Raw genomic sequence first — 19,705 nt, 5'->3', positions numbered from 1 at the left:
CCTGTGGCCCAGCAGCCCACAAATCTGATGTCACAGCATAACACTCCCTGCCCCCTGCCAGGAGTCTCTGCTGCGGGCACACTTTCCTGATGAGGATCTACCCAGCTTCGCCTCATGACTGCTTCAGTCTCTGCCCATTACCCTCGTGAAAAGAACTCCCTTTTAAAGCAGGCAGTTTGTTTGCCTTTTATACAATGGTTTAGTCACAAACTCTCTGTGACAGCTCCACCTTGAGTATCCCCTTCGGGAATTCAGAAGAGCTAGGGTTGCATTTGGACTCTCTTTAACTACAACATTCTTTTGGCTTTTATACTGGCCTCTCACCTGGTATAAACAGTGATTTTGTACTTGCTGAGTGGAGTTTTCTTGTCTGTTTCTGTTGTCAACCCGGAGGAAACATGGAATATGGGCCCATGAGTAAGATCATCATGGTGATAAATGGTAACCTGTATTCTGGGCTTACTGGGCTAAGCGATTTATAATGTGGGGTCCCGTTTATTCCTCCACACCCACTCTATGGAATCATTATTCCCATTTTATGGTCAAGAAAACGGAGACCGAGAAAGATTAAGGAAACCTCCTCAAAGTTATTTAGCTTGTATGTGGCAGAGGCAGGATTCCAACCAAGGTTAGTCTGAGTCCTGCCTCCTTATACTTTCTCCTAGACAAGCCATTTGTCCTTAGGTCCTGCGGGGAATCCTGCAAGAGAAGACCAGGCGCTATGTGCGTGCGCGTGGGTGCACCTGCACCCCCTCCCCCCAATCAGACATGGGATTAGTGCTTGTAGACCCGACTGAGGGGCATCTTTGCTCTGCTTAGGGCACCAAGTCTCTCCAAGAGACAGCTTTTTCTTGATGCCTCACCTGGTGGTGGGTGGCACTAACGAGCAGTTTTGTTCAGGCCAATTCTGCACCACAAGAAAGGAACTTTGCCTGTACCCCAACCACCGAAGGACCACTCTCCAAAAGGGAGGCCAAGGCAGTTCCCTAAAAGGCAGGGCATGCTGGATGCCTCTTTGGACAGGGTGGAAGACATATTTCCCAACGTGCTCTTCTTTCCTGTGGAGGTTTGATCTAAGGTTTTGCTACAGGCGGTGCTGTAGCACTGGTGTGTAGGTGATACTTCCTTAAGAAGACAGTCTTCTTTGTCAGTAAGTGCTTCCCTTCACACACTTGACATATAAGATGGACCCTCATTACCAAATTCCTCTTTGTAGTACATGGTGTTGTGAGGTTCTAGTCTAGATTTAATAAATTTTCAAAGCAGTCACTCGTCCACCCAAAGTCAGGAAAATTGGACGAGTAGACATTTTTACAATACTATTTTGAGAACTCAAAACTAAAACTCTAATATGGAATAAATAGAAATTCCAAAATGACAAACATTTCCACATGCCTTTCTAAAATGTTGTTAAAGAGAGCTCTTGCTTCTGAAAGCAAGTGAGTTCTGAAGAGATAGCATGTGTTGAAATGTTCCTGTTCTCTGAAAGGGTTTTGGAATTCTGCTTGATTGTTAGTTGGGATATTATGTAGAAAGTGAGATAATCCAACACTAAAAAAGTGTCTGTTTAGAATTAGCTCAGTGTCTGCTGAATTCTCTTTAGCTTCAATGATAAGAGAGATGAACTGGGCAAAAAGAGCTTCCTTTGCAGACCCCTTTCATGAAAGCACAATCACTTTATTTTAGAGAGAAGCTGGAATGATGGGAATTCTATTATCTAAATTTCCTCTACTGAACCTCTCTTTAAGATATATTCTGGAAGATATTAAGATTATCCAATTATTTGTTAAAATCAAATTTAGTTATAACTTTTGGAGGAACTTCCTTAGATATATGACCTTACACCTGTTTGCTGCTTAGTCAGTGGGCTGGTCTGCAAGGTGTGAATGGAAAATCAAAATGGAGTCAGTATTGCTAAGAGAGCCCTCTAAATGGAGCCCCGAGGCCATTGAGGAAGTGTGCCTTATGCATGTCTCAGCACAAATGGGATCTGACCTTTTGAGCACTTATTGTCTTAATGCAGGCACCCAGAACATCTGTCCAATGTTCCAGAAACTCAAGATACTCATCAGACCCTTACCTTAAAATAATTCATGACAGTCTATCCCTTAAGGACAAATATTTCCTTTTTTTGTGACAGAAAACACCCTCGTGGCTCTTTCCTTTATAAGCCCCTGACTCTTTCCCTTCTTCAGAATACTCTTTCAGTTTTACCTGAATCTGGGCCTCCCAAGTTGCAACTATTAAGACCCCACATAAACTCTTTTCATATTTGCAGCCTTTATGTTTCTTGGTCAACATTACATGGTGTCAGACAAATGGGATGCAGAGTGACCTACTCCACCTCCTCCAGCACCATCACAGATTCAAGTAAGGTACCTACAAGAGTCCATCATCATTTATTGCCTCCTGGGTGGTCCCAGACGGTGGTGATGAGTCCTGCTATATCCAAACCTCCTGTCTTCATAGAGGTTCTAGTTTATTTGAGTGTCCTCTGTTGGTGCGTAATTAAGAATAATGGGAGTTTTACTCTTTAAGGGTAAGGTTACAGAGCAGCCTCCTACTGGAACTTCTGATGGTTTTATGTACAAGAACTATGGGCCCTCCTCCTGTAAATATTTGTCTCTCTGGACTATGATTACCTGGAATGATTTACAGTTAAATTGGCCAACTTGGGGCTCCTTTGAAATTCCAAAGTTAGTCTATTTGTGTAGTCAATTAACAAAAGGTTGTAGGAAAACAAGAATGGGAAGCATATGTCAATTGGTATTTTGAGGCCTCCAAACATAATAATTAATCCACTATTACTTCCTTAGAGAAACTAACTCACAATTATCTCAAAGGATTTCCAAGCTGGAAAAATCCTCCGAGGCTTCTGAGAGCTCTCTCTCTCTCTCTGCCACTCGCTCTCGTTCTCTCTCTCCGCCTCTCGCTCTCACTCTCTCTCTCCAGCTCCCTCTGCTCTTTCCTGCTCCTCTGAATGTCCACAGTAATGCTCTCCTTCTTGCTATCCATCTCTTTCTGAACCACCTTTTTAAAAAATGGTGATTGATCTGCAGAAGGTTAGCCATACTGCCCCCGCCCCCGCAATGACAGCCTCCACAATGCACCACAATGAAGAGTAGCCACTGCTCACCACAACTAGAGAAAGCCCACATGCAGCAATGAAGAGCCAATGCAGCCAATAAATAAGTAAATAAATTTATTAAAAAAAAAACAGGTGTGATGTAGTTGGATAGGTGGATTAGCCTGTCATTTAAGTTATATCTTACAAATCTTTGCAAAACTAGAACTCCAGCCCTACAGGTAGCTCAAATTCCACCCATTCCTTTTCATCCCTTATTTATCTCAAAACAATTGTAACCTCTCTGGGACCTTTTATCTAGATCATCTTCAATTCCTAAGACTGAAAAGAATTAAAAAAAAAAAAAGGAGGAAAAGGACTTTTTAACACAAACTGCTAAAGGGACTCTCTTGCCCAAAGAGTTTCCTTAAATTTCTTGTCAAGGGCCAATACAGATCTTAGAAGTCTCCTCCACAAATAATAAAGACTTTAGCTACCTGAGCAAGTAGACTTAATTTTTTCCAATTGTTATTATAAGCTAATAAGTTTTATATTATACCTGATTCATGACTAAAAATGAAAACTATGAGATCTTTGTGTATACCTGTATGCATATATGTCTATGTATATACGCTATAGACATGGTGTTTTTAACCTCTGGATGGTATTTCCAAAATTAATTTGTGAAAGAGCTCTATTTAATTGGCTTAAAAAACAAATGCTTATATAAAACTCCCAGAAATATAATAGAAACTAACCCAAATGAATTTCAGGTTCATGTGATCTGGGAAAGTATTTCATGTTATAGCTACTTTAAGTTTGTTGGTTTAATTAATATAGACATCTTTAGAATCATGAACATTAAGTATAATACTTTTATTGTACCTAGATTTACTAAAATTCAAATAAGTTTACATTATCTGTAACAGAAGTTGTCTGCAAGGAAAATAACTTGATACAATGAATTATCATAGGCAAATTAAATGTAAACAGGATAAAAGCTTTTAGGTGAACTCTTTAACAATAATTATGTTTTATTGGATGTTTACTTAAAAATAGTTTCCCCAAATCTTTTTGGTAACTTGAAACTTCAGAGTTTTGCTAAGTTAAGTTTAATGATAGGAACTGATTGTCTAGGTCACTTCCAAATAAGACAATATACTGAAATATTAATTTCCAAACACATCTAAGGTTACCTACTTTTGACCACTTATTACAGAGAGACTAAATGTGTTTGGGTCTGTTAGTAAATATGTATATCATGTGTTATTGAAAGATTGTATTATAAAGTAGCATATGTTTCTAAAAATTATAAAATGCATTTATAAGTTTGCCAAGCCACAAAATGTTAATACAGTTCACAATTGTTTACTTACTTACTTTCACTAAAAAATTAAATTTCAAAGGATTAAGAATCCTAATTAATATATGTAATTAAAACTACTAGACAAGAGGGCAGACAGCAGTATCAAGCAGTATCAGCAGTATTTTGTCTTGTGGAACTGAAAACCACAGCCACAGAAAGAGAGAGAAAATGAAAAAGCAGAGGACTTTGTACCAGATGAAGGGACAGGATAAAAACCCAGGAAAACAACTAAATGAAGAGGAGATAGGCGCCCTTACAGAAAAAGATTCAGAATAATGATGGTGAAGATGATTCAGGACTTGGAAAAAAAACTGGATGCAAAGATCGAAAAGTTTACCAAAGACCTAGAAGAATTAAAGAACAAACAAACAAACATATGCAACACAATAACTGAAATGAAAAATACACTAGAAGGAACCAACAGCAGATTAACTGAGGCAGAACGGCAAATAAGTGACCTGGAAGACAGAATGGTAAAAATCACTGTTGCGGAAAAGAATAAGGAAAAAGGAATGAAAAGAGCTGAAGACAGCCTAAGATACCTCTGGGACAATGTTAAACGCACCAACATTCTCATTGTAGGGGTCCCAGAAGGAGAAGAGAGAGAGAAAGGACCCGAGAAAATACTGGAAGAGATTCCAGTTGAAAACTTCCCTAACATGGGAAAGGAAACAGCTACCCAAGTCCAGGAAGCGCAGAGAGTCCCAGGCAGGATAAATCCAAGGAGAAACACGCCAAGACATACAGAAGTCAAACTGACAAACAGTAAAGACAGAGAAATGTTATTAAAAGCAACAAGGGAAAAACAACAAATAACATACAAGGGAACTCCCAAAAGGTTAACAGCTGATTTCTCAGCAGAAACTCTGCAAGTCAGAAGGGAGTGGCATGATATATTTCAAGTGATGAAAGGGAAGAACCTACAACCAAGGATACTCTACCTAGCAAGGATCTCATTCAGATTCGATGGAGAAATCAAAAGCTTTACAGACAAGCAACAGCTAAGAGAATTCAGCACCACCAAACCAGCCCTACAACAAATGCTAAAGGAACTTCTCTAAGTGGGAAACATAAGAGAAGAAAAGGACCTACAAAAACACAAACAAAACAATTAAGAAAATGGTAATAGGAACATACATATGGATAATTACCTTGAATGTAAATGGACTAAATGCACCAACCGAAAGACACAGGCTAGCTGAATGGATACAAAAACAAGATCCGTATATATGCTGTCTACAAGAGACCCACTTCAGACCTAGGGACTCGTACAGACTGAAAGTGAGGGGATGGAAAAAGATATTCCATGCAAATGAAAATCAAAAGAAAGCTGGAGTAGCAAGAGTCACATCAGAGAAAATAGACTTTAAAATAAAAAATGTTACAAGAGACAAGAAAGGACATTACATAAAGATCAAGGGATCCATCCAAGAAGAGGAGATAACAATTATAAATATATATGCACCCAATATAGGAGCACCTCAATCCATAAGGCAAATGCTAACAACTATGAAAGAGGAAATGTAAGGCAGAAATAGAGACACAGATGTAGAGAACAAACACATGGACACCAAGTGGGGAAAGCGGGGAGGGTTGGTGGGGGAATGAATTGGGAGATTGGGATACCACATTGTACACTCTAAATATAGGCTGTTTATTGTCTGTTAACTGTACCTCAATAAAAGTTCTTAAAAAAAAAAAACTACTAGAATTAATAAGAAAAACCTTCCATGCAAGAAAACTTTTTTTTAAAGGTATAAGGAATGGAAATGCGCCTTGTTAAAGGAAAAGAAAGTGAATTTGTGCCCAAACTGGTAATTTCTAAATGGGAAAGAAAACTAAGGACAAATAAAATGGCCAAAGAAAGCTGTAAAAGATTTGTTCAAAAAAAAAAAGGGGGGGGGGGATCTTTAGAAAGAAATGTTATGTGTGGTCAGAACTTGCTAAAATTGGAATAAATTTAATTAAGCAAATGAATTTTAATATCAAAAGTAAGCTGGTACAAAATTTAAATTTGGTTTTCCTTTCTATTGGTCTGCTTTTGATAGTAAGAGATTATGAAAGGGTTTTTGGGTTTTTGTTTTTTCTGCCTTCAAGTTATCCCCCTTCAAAAAAAAAAAGAAAGAAAAAAGAAAGCAAAGCAAAGAAAAAAAAAAGAAACAACAAAGATTTTATGTCTTGTCCACTTAATCTCTTATATGTTCTTTATCAGGTCTTCGAAAACTTAAGTAAACCTGTCCTCTGGATGTTAAAAGAGCTAAGATTTCCTCAAAACTGTATTTTGAACCTTCTGTATTTGTCTATGAGGTCTTTAATTGTTATTTTGGTTAAATGAATAACTAAGCATTATTTCACAGTGATCTATGATCCTATTTGACCAAGTGTTTTAAAAACTTTTGATATTTTTGACAAACATCCCCAAATCAAATTCTAAATGAAGTCTTTTGACTTACAACTAACTCTGAGATATGAGATGTTTCAGAGGGCTCCTGAAGTATCTCAAAGATTGCTCTCTCTTTATGAAAAGAGAGAATTTAAACTACTCAGGCTTATTTGATATGTTAAATTACCTGGGAAGCATTGTCAAAAAAGAAGTAATACTAAGCCTTCTTTTTTAAAATAATTAATTAATTTATTTATTTATTTATTTATTGGCTGCATTGGGTCTTCACTGCTGTGCACAGGCTTTCTCTAGTTGTGATAAGCAGGGGCTACTCTTTGTTGTGGTGTGCGGGCTTCTCATTGTGGTGGTTTCTCTTGTTGCAGAGCACGGGCTCTAGACACATGGGCTTCAGTAGTTGTGGCACATGGGCTCAGTAGTTGTGGCTCATGGGCTCTAGAGTGCAGGCTCAGTAGTTGCGGCACAAGGACTTATTTCCTGCACAGCATGTGGGATCTTCCCAGACCAGGGCTCGAACCCAGGTTCCCTGAGTTGGCAGGTGGATTCTTAACAACTGCACCACCAGGGAAGTCCCAATACTAAGCCTTCTTTGTGTTGCATCTGTAAAGGTATATGTTAAAAGTGTTTAAAGTATATGTGAAATTCCTGAAAATCTTATATGTCCTGGTATAGCATTGTCAGTCATAATTCTAGTTATTATTTTTAAATATTGTATGCCACAGAAATAATCAAGTTTTATTGTCAATTGCATTGTACCCAGATCTTTAACACTGCCATTTTAAGCATTTATAGGCAGTTATTGTCTTACTCTGATGCTTTTGCAAAAATGGTTCTTCTTCGAGAAAATTCATAGAAAGGACTTGTTGACAAATAAAGGTTTCTGATAACTTTCAGATCATACCACTGAATTGGGTAAAAAATTACAGATGCCTAATGGAGAAAATGATGGCTTCATAAAACTGCTAACAAAAGGTCAATGTCAGGAATTAATTATAATGACCTTTTGTTTTAAACATTGCTGGTTCTTTTATGTTTTGCTTTTCCAGATTTAAGGAAACATTTTCTCTCAAACTATCTATGATTTGCAGCAATTTGGTAAAGTATACCTTTGTAAATGAAGATGAAACATTTATCTCTTTCTCCCTACCTGATCCCTCCAGAATTCAGAAACTCTTAGTAAGTATTCTTATTTTCATGGCAACATAGTTATTTGCATAAGTTCAATAAGAATCCATTCTCCTTATAACAGGACATGATTAGAAACATTGCCTATGTTATGAAAGCTTTGACTTTAAGAGTATACATAAACTCAGATATGATCATGCAGCTTGAAGGAACTAAGACTGACTTCATGGAGCCAATGAAGCCCCTTGGAAAAGCAGCCTGGTACCTTGCTTGCAACATTCCTGGCGTCCTAACCAGGTGAATAAAGAAGGTCACTTCCTGGCAGGTGCAGGAACCTCAAGATATTTTGGGTACCTCAAAAAGTGAGTAATTCACCCAAATCTATAGGTATTGCAGACAAAGTCTGATGGAAAGTACTTGGATTGGTTTTCCTGGTGTTAAGAGACTATTAAAATTTCAAGCTAAGATACTTTAATAAAAGTTCCATCCAAGCAGATTTAAAAGAGCCTATATGATCAATCACTGTTCTCATTACACTTATGTAAATAATCAGGCCAAGTTTATTGAAAACAAAATTATTTTATAAACAAATTAGTCTTAATTTGGCTACATTTGGTAGAAATTAGGGTTATTTTTGAGAGAAAAATTATGTTTCAGTAATATACTTTTGTGGATAGTAGATTTTAGTGATGTTAATTGTGTTTGAGGTTTTGGTATTTACCCGTAAAATGTACTAGGTTCTAAATTCTTCTAGTTTCCTCCAGTATGTGGCTATGGCTCCTTAAACTAATGTTTCCAGTTTTTCTCCTTAGAATCATTGAGAACTAAAATTGCCCTTTTTCTGAAGCCATGCAAACTAAAATTGGACAGCTTGATATAAACCTCAGAGAAATCACTGTAACTGCTCTTTTATAGACAATCCTCATGACTGTTGCTGTATGAAACATTCAGAAAATTTACTTAAACACCTAATGACATCATCAGAGGCATTTCAAATTGCAAAACATGCTTTGAACCTGACATTTGGAGATCCTTTTCAGTTAGCTTCCCTCTGGACTTGGTGCCTTTATTAAGATCTGGATTGCAACTAATTATACTGATTATAATTCTAACTTGTTGTCTCTTTGTTGTTTTTAAAATGTTGATACTTTTTATCTCTTGCTGTGTATACAATGCGCTCCACAGGAATAATGATGGCTCAAGTCTGGAGATGATTAACCACTCCTATAAGATTCCTTCTAATGAAGATCCATGAATTTCTCCTATTTTGAATCCTGTCTAAGACTCACTTCTTAGAAAGCTCCTTGTTGTTCCAATGTGGCCATAAACTCTGTAACAGCATACCTCTCACACAACCATCTCTTTTTCTCCTCCATGGGATATGACTCTCTGGGAATGAGACTTCTCAGTGCTGGGAAGTAGATGCCGATGCCAAATAACCAGAGGGTTAATCATCAATGCTTTCTAAGGAAAGATCTTAATCAAAAGGGGGAAATGTGAAAGGAAAATAAAAATGGAGTCAGTATTGCTAAAAGAGCCCTCTAAAATGCAGCTGTGAGGCCACTGAGGACGTATGACTTACGCACATCTTAGCCTGGATGGAGCCTGATCTTTTGAACGCTTACTGTCTTAACATAGGCATCCAAAACAATGTTCCGGAGACTCAAGATACTTATCAGACTCTTACCCTAAATAACTCATGACAGCCTATTCCTTAAGGAGAAATATCTCCTTTCTTGTGTCAGAGTACAGCTTCATGGCTCTTGCCTTTATAAGCCCCTCATTCTTACTCTTCCTTAAAATACTCTTTAGGTTTTATCCAGATCTGTATCTCCCAAACTGCAATTCTTAAGACCCCAAATAAACTCTTTTCTTATTTGTAGCCTTCTGTGTTTGTTGGTCGACAGAGGGAAGCAGAGCCAAGGACTGCAGTTGATGAATGCATTGTTCCATTAAATAATGGATGATGTTGTAGATGATAGTCTGCCTAACATGATTTTGTCTTGAGTTAATTGATATTTAGAGTCATATTTTAGCTTTAAGCTCTATTTTACTCCTATATTGCTGTGAAACTATCCATTTTCTCAGAGGCAATCCTTAAATTTGAAGGAATTATTGGTCTGGAGTTGGAAGCAGACAGCTTAAAAGTTCAGCAAAGGCTTAACCAGGAGAAAAGAGCAATTTGTATGCCTGGTTAGGATATGGATTGGCGATTCTTATCCCACATGTAAAAGTAAGTGAAGTAGAATAAAATGGGTCACAGAAATTGTTGAACCAAGTAAATTTCGTCTATGACTTCTTAATCAGTCCTGAATATGGATTATTTTCAGAAATAGTCTTCTTTTTATATTTTTGTTCATTTATTTATTTTGGCTGCATTGGGTCTTTGTTGCTGCCTGTGGTCTTATTCTAGTTATAGCGAGTGGGGGCTACTCTTCATTGTGGTGCGTGGGCTTCTCAGTGAGGTGGCTTCCCTTGCTGCGGAGCATGGGCTCTAGGCAGGTAGGCTTCAGGAGTTGCAGTGCGTAGGCTCAGTGGTTGCGGCTCACAGGCTCTAGAGCACAGGCTCAGTAGTTGTGGTGCACAGGCTTAGTTGCTCCACTGCATGTGGGATCTTCTAGGGCCAGGGCTCAAACCTGTGTCCCCTGCATTGGCAGGTGGATTCTTAACCATTGTGCCACCAGAGAAGTCCCCTTTTTTTTATGTTTTTAAAGAGTGAAATTTAAAGGATGAGACACAGAATAAAAGATGAAATTGTATAGACAAATGAAACTAGGGCAAAGTAAGTCCTTTCACCTATGGTAGTGGTTTTCAAACTTTACTATGCATCAGAATTCTCTAGGGAACTTAGTGAGTATGCAGATTCCTGACCCTACCACATGGCTTAATAGAGCTTGAGAGGACTTAGAAATTTACATTTTTAAGAGACATCCAACTATTCTCATTCAGGTAGTTCAGAGGTCATACTTTGAAAGACAATGAAGCCATACAAGAAGGGATAAATGTTGGCAGATTCTAATATAGCATTTCTTAAGGTAGTGAAACTTCAAAGAGGTTGGGCAGACAAGCCTGAACAGAGAAACTTTGGAATGCATTTTGGGGCTGGAGCTTGCACATGGTTTCATTTCTTCTGGATTATAAAAACCACATTCAGGAAAATTCTGAGGTGCTTATTTCATCGTTACTAAAGGCTTTCTTTAGTCATACCCAGGAATAAACCTTTGACCTTTCTTACTTTCTTCACATCCAGATTGTGTAGAACTTGCCAGACTCCAACCAGCACTGTCAAAGGACTATCAGTTGAGTCTTACACTGCTGCAAGATTGAGAGAAGCTGCTGGTCTTTATTTCCTTTCCCTACACTTACCTCTGCTTTGACAAGACTCCCCTATCCAGGTCCTTTGAGGTAGAATCTGTCTATAAGGTCTGACCTGGCTCAGTTCTTGACCCCATTTTTTTTGAGATTAGCAGGATGTGGACAGATTTAGATTCCTACCTCAAACCAGTAGAATTTAGTACTTAAATCACCTTCTATTTATTCAACAGCACTTGAGTGCTACTCAATATTGGAGTGCCTACGATGTGCCAGGTATTTTTCTAAGCATTTGGGATACATCAGTGAACACAATAGAAAGATCCCTGACCTTGCAAAGCTTATATTCCAGCAGGGGAGACAGTCAACAAACAATAAACATTATTAAGGCAGTAATTGCTATGAGAAAATGAAAAAGTAGAGCAAGGAATGTGTGTGTGTGTGTGTGTGTGTGTGTGTCTGTGTGTAAGTTGCGGTTTTACATAGAGTGGTGAGGGTAAGCCTTATTAAGAAAGTGAGACTTGTGCAAGGATTGAAAGGATGGGAGGGAGTTAGCCAGAGGATATTTGTGGGAAGAGCTACAAAGAGCAAAGACCCTATGATAGAGATGTGACTTGCACGTTCAAAGAACAGTCAGGAAGCCGGTGTAGCTGGAACAGATTGAATAAGAAGTATAACAGAAGGAGATAAAATAAGAGATAATAATGAGGGAAGTAAGGAATAACTTCAACTTTTTGGTCTGATCTACTAGGAGATTGAAATTGACATCAACTGAGGGAGGGAGGGCTGTGGATGGAGCAAGTTTAGGGAATAAGGGGAAATCAAGTGGTTTGTTTTGTAAATGCCGGACTTGTCAAGAGTTTGTGGTTTTTTTCCAGTCACATTGAGCTACATACACAGGTGCAGGCAGAGAGCCGGTTTTCAACAGGATTTAACCTAGGGAGAAATGTGAAGTGACTCGCAAGAGGAGATGATTGAAGACAATTTCATGGAGGGACAGTCTTCAAAAGTATGCATAGTGTTAAGAGAACCAACAAGGATGATGAGGCATCTTAGGGTTAGCAACCACAGGGAGCCATTACTATCTCCAGGCTAAAAGGGCAAGTCACCAGAACCCTGTGAGCAGTACGGCTACAGGAAAAGGGCCTGTCGATCTGGAGCTACGGGCTTAGAGAATCTCAGCCACGGCTGAGCTGCAGACTGACAGGAAGGGAGCAAGGAATTAGAACCCCTACCTCTCTTTCTCTTGCTCTCCACTGTCTTGCCAGTGCCGCTCACTGGCTAAACGTAAACGGTAGCTAAAGGGTAAGGAAGTCATGTTGAAGCATCTATAAAGGGCAGCTCCTAGTGCACAGAGCAGAGTGAAGAAGGATGGAGAGTGGATCTGCAGGAGCAAACAGAGAAGGATATGCAGCCACACCAGAGCTGTGCTTTTGCCAGATGAGTACACTGAAGTGAGAAGGGCAAGTGAGTCAAGCCAACATGCCAGGGAGTCATTATAATGGTTGCCTGTGGGACTCAAATGGGTAAAGAAGGAAGAGAGGATGTGAAGGGCATGAGGGACAGTGAGAATACAGAGGAATTGGCATCTGGTGAGGGTGAAAGATAGTTGTCACTCAGGTAGCAGAAGGAGTGAAGACAGGAGGTAAATGTAGGAGGTGGTGGTCAAAAAGTGGGGTGAATGACATTGAGATTGTGGAGGAGTTGCAGTAATTGATAATGACGAGGTCTTATTTCTAAGTTTTGGATAATTTTTAAAATATCCTTGGTTATGCCTCCAGAGATTATGATTAAATTGGCCTGAAGAAAGATTCTGGCGTAATTATTTTTTTAAAGCTGTCATAAATTCATAAACTATATAAAACGTACCCATCACCGTTTTGGAACTAGCTATGAAGAACCAAGCTGTGGTTGAACAAGAATCTACCAATTAAAATTTTCTGATGCATGAGATCAAAAATATCTGTAATTTCTATCTGTGATGTGGAGCTAGGCTAACTGGGAGCCAGAATATGGAAAATAAGGGTTGGGGCTGGGTTTACTTGAGGGGGAGTGTTAACATAAGGACCGTTCAAGAGTTTATTAAGAAAAGAGAAGAAATGAAGGATAGAAGAAACTGTAAAAAAGAGAGACAGTGATGTGAATTGAGATGAGGAAACAAGATGAGAATCTGGCAGTATGTTGTTCATTTCTTTTTTAACCTTCTTGTGGGTTAGGAAAATCCACAGACATGGAACTGATGGGCAAAAGTTAAGAGCATTTATAATATTAATAGATATTGCCAAATTTCTCTCCAAGAAAATCGCAACACTTTACACTCTCATCAGCTGCATATGAAAATGGCTGAACCTTACATCCTTACCAGAATTATAATAGCAACTGTTCTAATCTTTCTTGCTGATATGAAAGTAGAATTTTTTTGATTGTCCACCTCCTTTATTTATTTATTTATTTATTTATTTATTTTCCAGGTCTTTATTGGAGTATAATTGCTTTACACTGTTGTGCCAGTTTCTGCTGTACAACAAAGTGAATCAGCTGTATTTATACATATATCCCCATATGCCCTCCCTCTTGAGCCTCCCTCCCACCCTCCTTATCCTATCCCTCTAGGTCATCACCAATCATTAAGTTGATCTCCCTGTGTTATGCAGCAGCTGCCCACTAGCTATCTATTTTACATTTGGTAGTGTATATATATCAATGCTACTCTCTCACTTCGTCCCAGCTTCCCCTCCCCCCATGTCCTCAAGTCCATTCTCTACATCTGCATTGAAAGTAAAATTTTAAAAGGTATACAAATGTTCTAAATTACATTTATTTACTTATGAATTAGATTATTAGATTGAACATTGTTTCAAGTGTTTATTTTATTTCTTTTTCTGGTAGCTCCATTTTATATTCTTGTAGCCAATTTTTCTATTAGGATTTAAATTTTTTTCTTAGTGAAAAAGCTTTTGATTAATTTAGGAGACTAGCTCTATGCTATGTAGCCAAGGACTGGGTGGGTAGAACTTTAAGATGCTTCTAGATGCTTCTTTGTGAATACAGTTTAGTAACTTTCAAACAGGAAAGTCAATGGACTGGCCTGTCTAAAGTTCTAAATAGTAGCCAGCCAGACAGGCATCACCTCAAGGGAAGACTGTACCAGAAACATTTTTGTAGTTTAATATGACTGTACAAAGCCAAACATCCCTTGGGGGTATTGAAACAATGACTGTTGGAGTCAGGCAAATGTGCAGAGGCACCACAAAGATAATATTAATTCTCCTGCCCGACACCTTCCCTTTTGAATTTTACGACTTTTAGAACCTCTCCTGTATGTTCCCCAAAGGGAAACTCACCATAAGGGACATTGGAGTGGAGAGCTGGCATCAATATCAGGTTTAAATGCTCATGGGTGTGAGAAAGGGAGAGGATTGGCTCAGATACAGTGTGCAACTACAATTAGAGCCCTGCCTAAGCCAGACAGCCTGGAGGGCATGAGCTGGGACCAAGCTCGTGGCAGACTGCTCTTCCTTACTTGGGTTCCTAAGGTGGCAGTCGCCACAGCACTGTGTGGATTAGTCATCCTTCCTCCATGGCTTCAGCCCTGGTGGGGCTGTGGACCTGGGAGGGCACCATTGTAACAGTGGACACAGATTAACAAGCTGCGCAGAGCCAGTGTTCAACAGTGACACCGTGTGGTAGCAACAGAAGCTGCACTGCAGTAGGAAGGAAGCCTGCTGGGAACTGATTAAATTCACCACCAAGTTCTCTTTTGCCTGGAGTTTGGAAGCAGGTATTTCTGAAGTCAAATGTCTCAAGGGTTCTTGGACAATTGGCGGGGGTGGGGGGGAGGGTATCAAGAAAGAGACATGGGGCATCCTGGTAATATGACCAAGGGAATACTTTGAATAATTTTGACCTCAAATTTGAGAGTCAGGTCATACCTGCTGCAACCAATGTGCAGCAAAGGTTAGTTTCGTCTCTTATTTGGATTCTTGGGTGTTTTGCATTTTGGCACTTCTGTTAAGTCATAGAGAGTTTAAAAATATTTATAGATCAATTGCTTCCTTTGTGGCTTCTGTATTTTTGTACAAAGAAAGGCTTTCCCCTCTCCAAGAGATTACATATATGAGATACAGATAAACAGATAGTAATAGGGAAAGTGTGAAAGGCTTTGAAATAGGCAAAAAAGATTACTGGGTGTCCTTTCAGTGGAATACTACACAGCTCTTCAAGATTATCTAGAAGGATACCTATGTTAGAATGGAAACCATTAGTTACCTAGTAAATTAACCACAGTCTTTCAGTCTCATTATCAAATAGGTTCTCTGCTTCTTGAAACTTGCCTGAGGCCCTGCTATAAGCTCCAGGCCAAAATCTGGTTCTTTAGCAAAGACACACAGGCCCAGCATCTCATGGGAAAGACTGTGTCAAGTGCATTAGATTATTAACACTTCAAAGAATAGACTCTTGGGTACAAGTTTCTGAACTGATATTACTTAGACAACTTTCAAGCTGTACGTGTGGAGTGAGTGTGGATTTACATGACTTTTTAGTCCAGAAGCAGACAACTTTATGAAAGCAGAACATTAACCCAAGATCCAGTAGAGCAAAATTACAAGGGATGGAAGGAGATGATGAGGGAAATTTTACTGTGATTGCATTCAGACTGTTTAAATACTCTATTTGCTGGATAAATAAGGAGGCCCTTTCTCTTTCTTCTTAAGCTATCTTTAATCTACAACTCAGTAGACTCTGCTTTTATAAAGTGAAGTTAAACCCATTCAACTTCCCTCTGCCCCAAATTAAAAAGCTCCGAGTTAAGGAACTTTTCACAGGAACTTTTTCACAGCAATAGAGTTATTTGCATAGTTTCCTTTCTACCAGTATATAATTGGAAAAATTATGTATCAGTTACTTGGAATGTCATATTTGTGAATGATGTGCATTTAATCAAACACCTCTAAAGAACAAAGGTTGATTTTACTTATAAAGCCAACGCCTACAAAACCGTCCCAGGAAAGCTGGCCTAGTACCATCCTTAGACATGGAAAGAAGGGGCACTTCCTGGAAAGCCAGGATCCTTAGCAAATCTGGGGGGAACTCAAATAGAGAAGAATTCATCCAATTTATAGACAAGTGAGATATGGTGGATTTGCTTGGGCTTGCTTTCCTAGGCTTGAGCTGGCAAATAATAGAGACTTTTAAAAGGGCAATTCTGTGTTCCAATAGCTGTACAATACTGCATGGCTCTGGGTTTGCAAAGCAAACCCAAGAAAGCCTAACTGGTTAATCAACACTTGCTGCACCTATGCAAATTATCGGGCCAAACCTAATGAGGCCAGCCTCTTGTTAATGGCCAAGAATAATTGTTGAGATTTTTATGGTCCCAAAGGGAATGTTATTAGGAAAACTGGAAAGAATTTGAAAATTTGAAAGGAGCAAAAAACATATTACTGGTTTACTATGTAATATTAGATGTCCCTTCTGAGTTATCTGATTCTAAATGAATATTGCTTGCTTGCTTTTCTTTTTTTTTTTTTGCCTTTGAGCTATTTGATAACCCTGTAAATTGTAGAAAACTGATAGAGACAGAAATGATTATTACCCAGAGAAGCAAATGAATTCTGTCTGATGGAGATGTAATTGATTTATCCCCGTGGAGAAGGCCAGTTTTGCATCTATTACCAAATTCATTTCAGAATCCCTAATTGCCCATATATGTGTCTGTTCTTTGAAGTCGCCTTTGAAACATTTTAAAACATCTTATTTGTTCCTTTATTAATCATAAGCTAGATAAACATTCTGACACATGACCACTTTATATGAGTCATATGTCTATGTTTGTAAAAAAGTAGACATATTTACCTGTGTGTTTTAGTCTTTAATATATATGAGCTTTTTTTTTAAATATAAGGGGCAATATAAGGATATAGTCTCTCTTCAAAAAACTAGTCATTTTTTCACCGTTTATTGAGTAACCCTCATTTTCCCCATTAATTTGAACCCACTTTTCTGATGTTACTTGTGTTCTCTGTTATGATCTATTTATTTCAGCATAAAAATGTTTTCAGTGCTATCGCTTTGTAATACATTTTGATAATGCGGCAAGTTATGATGTTGCACTAACCCTACCAAAGAACAGACGGTCCTGTCAATTTGGATTGGTCTTAAAATTTAAACTAATGAAAGATAAAACACTGGTATACAAAAACTTGGCTCAGTTATTCAGGCCTCATCAACCCCTTCCAGACTGTGCTAACCAGACAGATCCTCAGTATAAATCCAGAAGGTAAGCACGCAGGTTTTCTGAGTTGCAAAGTAATCAGTAAGTCCACAGTTTATTCCATTTTGGAGGCGGGGCGTGGGGGATAACCCACACCCAGACAATTATGCGTAAAGTAGGGCAGAATAGGACAGTATTAGCAGACTCGTGGAACTGTAGCGGAGGAAGTCAGAACCATCAAAATCCCAGCAGGACCAGACCTTTTGATTGATCACAGAACCTGCTCATATTCTCAAGCCTTTGGGATGTGTGCACTTTTACAACGGCTTAGGTTGGAAAGTGATGACTCGCACCCTTTGTCCCTGGGTTTTGATTAATTAAGAAACAGAAACAGGAGGCACGTAAGGATAAACGTATCAGCCTCACTGCTCATGAAGTTAGGTTGGAGTCCACAGCGTCGACTCCTGCGCCCCAAATTTCCACCTGGAGATCCACATGGGCACCAAGGTGCTGAATTCCCCACATGGGCAGAATGGACTGTCTCCTGGGCAGCCCAGGGAGGGTCAAGGGCAGCCTCACGCCCAATCACATCATGAAGGCCCAGGTGGTTCATGCACTAACCCTGTCCACAGAGGAATCTGGACATCAGACTATGGCCATCTTGCCATCTTGGTCTGACAAAACTTTCCTAAGATCATGGGGAGGAGCCAGTGATGGACCAGGCAAAAATGAGGCTGCAGGAGCGTTCCCCTCAGTGGTTCCTGAAGAAATGGAAGTGTTGATAGGATTTCCTATATTATGGGTGGTTCCAATGTGGGGAGAGGAAGACTAGAGTCCCTCTTATAAGATGGCACAGAAATGGATATTCATAAAGATGCATCTGAGTTTAAGAAGAAAATATTATGTTCAGCCTACTCTGATTGTGAAGGAGGAAAAACTGTAATACGCTCAGATCAGACAGATTTCTGTCGGAAGTATTTTTTAAAGTTTGGGCACTTGCATATAATCTTCCATGAACTCTTGGTGTCCCAGAACACTGACAAATGTGTCAAATCTGTCTTCAACAGTCCCAAATAGTGTGTAAGTACCTAAATACCTCTCTTTTTAGTACCGCACCCCAGAAAAATGAACACAAAAATTCATAAATACTTTTATTCCACATTTTTAATGTTTAAAAACTATGTTAACAGAGCAGTTATAGAACAGAACTTCTTACATGTCTTTATTTACATCACATCCTGGCGGGGGGGAGCGCAGGGACGGGACTATATGTTTGATCAACCATGAATGGCAAAGTTTTGTGACTTGTGACTCAAATCATCCATCTGAAATTCATTTACAAAGTTTTTACATTAATAAAATAGTGGTGTGTTACACATACTGGACTTAGATGAAGTCTAGATACACTGAACTCTAGCGAGCAGATTATGTACCAACCATCAAGATTCAAGTGTTTTGGGAAAAAATTACTTAAGACAGTCTATGCTGGCGCTGACACTGAAAAGAAAAGGCAAACATGCAAGACTTCCAAAAGCTTGATAAAACAATGGTTCCTTTTTTTCCCCTTTCTTTCAAATTTGTGCTCATAGTTAACATTCAGGTCTTTCCCCCCTTTCAAAGATCCCCAAAATTTGGGAAATGCAGCAATTCAGTTTTGGAAAGAAACAAACCATTCTCCTCCCCAACTTCTGTTTTCATAAATACTGTGTAGTGGTTAACAGTGTGAACAGTGAAACAGCATTCTGAAGAAACTACTCGTTATTTGGGGTATATCTATTTCTATACGGAAATAATTTGGGGTCTAAAATGTCCCTTATTTGTAGCTCAGAGGATGAGCTTTGAAATAGTTGATCTTAACACCAGTATAAGAAATCAACGAAACTATGTCTCAGACATTTCTCTCTCTAAACAATTAAGTAAGATTTGTAGCCTCCAAGTTTACATTGAGAGAACTATGTTACCTGGGAGAGAATGTAAATGTTTCTAATTCCCAAACAAAACCACTAATATCTATGCAAACATTTATTCTTGATATGCAGATACTAGCGACTTCTATTTCAATGTGGATCAACAACTGCAAAAATATACAGCCTCCTATTTATTTACAATATATTTACATCCAAATGAAGTTATTTCCTACAATAAGCCTCAACTGCATAGATTATTCCTTTTAAAAACACAAACTCAAGCCTGTCTGCCCATGGGCCCAGTTGCACAGTCCTT

This window comes from Hippopotamus amphibius, chromosome 12 (assembly GCF_030028045.1).
Source record: "Hippopotamus amphibius kiboko isolate mHipAmp2 chromosome 12, mHipAmp2.hap2, whole genome shotgun sequence".
In the NCBI taxonomy this organism is placed as follows: Eukaryota; Metazoa; Chordata; class Mammalia; order Artiodactyla; family Hippopotamidae; genus Hippopotamus; species Hippopotamus amphibius.
This window is presented reverse-complemented; position numbering follows the sequence as displayed.